The sequence below is a fragment of the Pipistrellus kuhlii genome, unplaced genomic scaffold, assembly GCF_014108245.1.
Source record: "Pipistrellus kuhlii isolate mPipKuh1 unplaced genomic scaffold, mPipKuh1.p scaffold_m20_p_2, whole genome shotgun sequence".
In the NCBI taxonomy this organism is placed as follows: domain Eukaryota; kingdom Metazoa; phylum Chordata; class Mammalia; order Chiroptera; family Vespertilionidae; genus Pipistrellus; species Pipistrellus kuhlii.
Genome location: NW_023425515.1, coordinates 90732001 through 90736656, shown reverse-complemented (window position 1 = coordinate 90736656; position 4656 = coordinate 90732001).

Genomic DNA, 4656 nt, shown 5'->3' with positions numbered 1-4656 from the left:
CTCCAGCTCTCTGAGGGACCGTGATCTGGCCCCCACTTTAAAAAGTTTGAGGATGTCTGCAACCGGTTAGGGCAGTCTTAAGGGTTTTAAGGATGATGATTTTAGGGGAGGTCCCAGAGGAGATCTCAATAGAATATTTAGTAGCTTTCCAGATGTTTCCATTCAGGGTTTAGTTCTCCACTGATTGATTTATAGGCACCGAGATGGGGGTCACTATTCAACGCAGCTGGTCTTCAGGCCACCTTGTCTGGCTTTGTGCTTACCTGGGCCTGGAGCTGAAATGTAACTTCTGGCCTAGATGTTATCTCTAAGAAGGAAAGGACAGGGGGCCCAAACCTCAGGATTAGCTATATTCAAGGGGAGAAAAAAACACCTTGGGGGTGAGTCCCACCCTACAATTGATTGTCCTTTGCTAGGCATCTGGGGTTTTCTACCTTGATGACCTTTTGTACCTGACCCATTGTTCTTGCTCTGCCCATGTCTGTGTATCTGCCTACCACAAAGCCTCTCCTGATCACACTTTCAAATAAAGCCATAGGAAAAGAATATAACGGCTTTATTAATTAGGAAATGGGAACTACAGAGGGAGGAAAATATAATCTATCAAAATATATGATTCAATTTCCTAATTGGTAACTTTAAGAATAAAATAAGCTGAAACCGATTTGGCTCAGTGGATAGGGCATCAGTCTGCAGACTGAAAGGTCCCAGGTTCGATTCCAGTCAAAGGCATGTACCCTGATTGTGGGCACATCCCCAGTAGGGGCTGTGCAAGAGGCAGCTGATCGATGTTTCTCTTTCATCGATGTCTAACTCTCTATCTCTCTCTCTTCCTCTCTGTAAAAAATCAATAAAATATATTTTAAAAAAAAGAATAAAATAAGACATAAGGTTTCTTAGTTCTAAAAGTCAGTTCACAAATCTGAAGGTTAGAGGTACTTTATGGTCCTGATATCATGTGTTGTTTGACTTTAGTATATCCTAATAATGAGATTTTAGGACTTTTATTTTATTCTAAAATTAGAATTAATGTTAATAAATGTCTTATAGTCAAGTTTAAAAAACACATTGTGTTGCAAAAAATATTTACTTGAACCTCCTTATTTCTAATAAGGACAAGTCTGGGAGCAATGGGCTTCATAGCCAAAACCTGACAGTTTGTTTTTGAGATGTCAAGACCCCTTCCTCCTTGAACCGTAAGCATGCCTCAGCTTCTGTAATCTTGCTTGCTTCTTCTGCTTCTACTCAGCAGGGTCCACTCTTCTCAAGCGTCTGCTGTCTCAGGTTGCAGCCCACATAATCTAAGACACTATAGGGGCACCAGTCTGAATATGGCTTGGAGGTCATGTCTTTTGGGGACCAGGAGGCAGTGGTGGCTCTGGAGGCCAGGGCCCCAGAGGGTTGGCACAGGGGTCCTGCTTAGCTCCTGGGCTGCCCTGGGCCGCATCCTCCCATGCTGGGGTGCTGGGCCCCACTAAGGCCTGCTCCACATGACAGGGCCCTAGCCGAAGGCTCCAAATGGCTGCAGGCCCAATGCAGTGGGAGAAACAGCCAAGAGCACAGGGAAACAGTGGGGGGAGGGGGGTTGGTAGTGTGCACACATAGAAATGGAGAGGTGAGCTTCCTGTTCTGAGCCTCTAGAGGGGCTTGGCTGGCATGGAGGGTCTAAGTTCTGCTGCAACAGATACTCAGAAGCTTAGCATGTAACATAGAAAGAATGTCTAAAATGTGTAGGTGTGCCCTAAATGTATATTCTATCTAATAAAGAGGGAATGTGCTAAATGACCCTCACTCTTTCACAAAGATGGCGGTGCTCACAGCCAATAAGGAGGGAATATGCTAATTGACTGCCACACCCTCAAAGATGGCAGCACCCACAGCCACAAGATGGCAGCGCTCAGTCCCCGCAGCCCCGCCCAGGTAGCAGGTGCACAACAAGGGAGTGGGCCTGGCCGCTCCATGTGCCTGCCTCTGGAGTCCCCCAGTCCCCTCACGCCCCCCAGCCATCCAGGGATGGCCTGAGGTGCAGTCAAGCCTTAGATGGTGGCTATCCAGCCAATGCCCGAGGTGCAGGTGAGTCTCAGATGGTGGCTGCCCAGTGGCTCAGGGCTGCCTGAGGCTCAGGTAACCAGGACCAGCTGAGGCTCACACTGCCAGCAGTGGCAGCAGAAAGAGGTGTTATGAGGGCATTGCCTTCCCCTGAACACTGGGTGGTCACCTCCCATCCCTGAGGGTCCTGGACTGTGAGAGGGGGCAGGCTGGGCTGAGGGACCCCCTTCCAGTGCATGGATTTTCATGCACCAGGCCTCTAGTACATACATAAATGTGTATGTATATAAGGCAAAGCCCAGCCATGTTCGGGGCTCAGCCTTGAGAGATGATTCCTCTGAGCCAGCACCAGTACAAATAAGCAGTCCTTTTCTGAACCTCCAAGTGCATTTGGTTTGTTGCCTTCTCCCAGCCCATTTGTATCATAACATTTTCATTGTTCCTGTTTCATTTCTTTAGGCTCTGCCTTATTTCTCTCAGTTCCCAGGTCTGTACTAATCTGCACAGCAGCATGAACGGAACATTGTGAAGCATAATTCTCATTCATTAAAAAATGCAGATGCTAAATGTCATGCATTTACATTTGAAATAGTCATTTTCTTCAACCTACTTTATCTTACTTATCTTTATAAAATGATTTTAAAGAGAGAGAGAGAGGTAAGATGGCGGAAGAATAGATGGGCAGATTCTGAGCCCTCTCCGGAAGCAGAAAGAGAGAGCAACTGAGGGTCTTGTGCTGTGAGTGTTTATCGGCAAGCTGGGAGACAGTGAACACCAGAAGAAACTGCTGGGGGGCTGCTGACAGAGGTGCCCCTCACAGGGAAGCACCCACGAGGGCTGTGTCCCTGCCTGGAGCTACCTACCGGCTTGGACGGGGAAACCTCGCCATCTTGAGAGGAAGATAGGATCGTGTCAGAGGCCTGAATATCCACAGCCGCAGCGACCGCCAAGCATCTGTGACCCCCAGAACGCGGATCCCAGGCGGCGCAAACACCTGCCCTCACAGGATTGCCCCACTGCTCAGCGAAAAGGTCAGATTTCGCGGGGAGAGGGTGGAGAGCGCTCGCGGCGAAAACAAAAAGCCTGCACCCACAGAGCGCGCTCGCGGAAGCTGGAGGACAAGGGCGGTGATTACAAGTAGAAGCCCCCGCTGTTGGGCTGTTGTCACCCTTGAAAGTGGACAGGGCTCCTAACAGGGGAGATATCTAAAGAGCAACACATTTGGATCCAGCTCAGAGGGATATCGGAGAGTTGCGGGATATTCCAGTTGCTCGGACCTATCCCCTTCCCCCCTCCATAGTTCCAGCTTCAGAAAGGATGAAAAAAAAAAAAAAAAAGCTGGAGAGGCTCTAGAGCACATGTGTCACACACAAGGCCCGCGGGCCAAATCCGTCCCACCAGGCCTTGCAATGTGGCCCGCACCGCGCTGTCATCACTGCACTCCACTGCGTTTCCATCACAATGACAGTTTATGACTGTTCAGTAAACCATTTGGCCCGTGATTTAGGCTAGATTTTAGATTTTGGCCCCTTCTCTGATTGAGTTCGACACCCGTACTCTAGAGAGTCTGGAAGTCAACCTAGAAACACTGCCCCCAGAGGCTAATTCACAAATTGATTCTAGTGTAAAAAAAACAAAGCAAAACCTGCCTAAAAATCAGGACTGGATCATAACAATAGAGGAAGCGAATGACCTTCATTACTGCAAATTTTAATTAAAATTTTTAAATTTTATTATTATTTTTTTTAATTTTTAAATTTTTGTTTTTTATTTTTGTTTTCATTATTTGCAACATTTACTCAAGAAACTTTTTTTCTTTTTCCTCACTTGATTTTATCTTGATAATTATTACATTGTATATGTAATCAACATTATTACTACTACTATTTTACCTTTTTCATCTTATTTTCTTTTGTTTATTTTTTATTATTTTTATTTCATTTGATTATATATATATATATATATATTAAATTTCAGGATTACTGTTCTACAGTCTTTATCTATCCTTCTTTCTCCAACACTTTATTCTATCTCAACCCTACCTTTATGCCTTCACCCTCTTTCCAATCTTTTCCTTTGATACCCTGTTTATCTTAACCCTTACCTGCTCTAGATTTCCCCCATTCCTTCTGTCTACCCCCTCCTAAAATTTCACCCTACTTGTATATATCTAATTTCCAACTACCTGCTCCAAACCCATTCACACCTCCCTCGCAGTTGTTCTAAAAACAAAACAAAACAAAAAATACAAAACAGTCTTTCTCTCTAACTCTTTGAAGTTGTATGTTGAATGTTAACTTTACTGAAGTTGTATGCTTTTCTTTTATAAGATTGATTTGCCTATGCTTTTTGTTTGATTGTATGTTTTTGTTAGCTGGGTTCTAGTCACCCTTATTGGTGGTTATTAATATCGCAAACACATTTCTATTCAGTGCCTTGTGTGTTGTACCTGGTTGTGTTGTATTTTGTGCCTTTAAATCAAAGCAGGAGAGAACTACACAACCAGACATCCTAGATCATGGGGAGACCAAAAAACAGCCCGCATATGAAAGAAAAGCAGGCTTCACCAGAAAAGGAAGTAAACGATATAGAGGCAAGCAACCTACC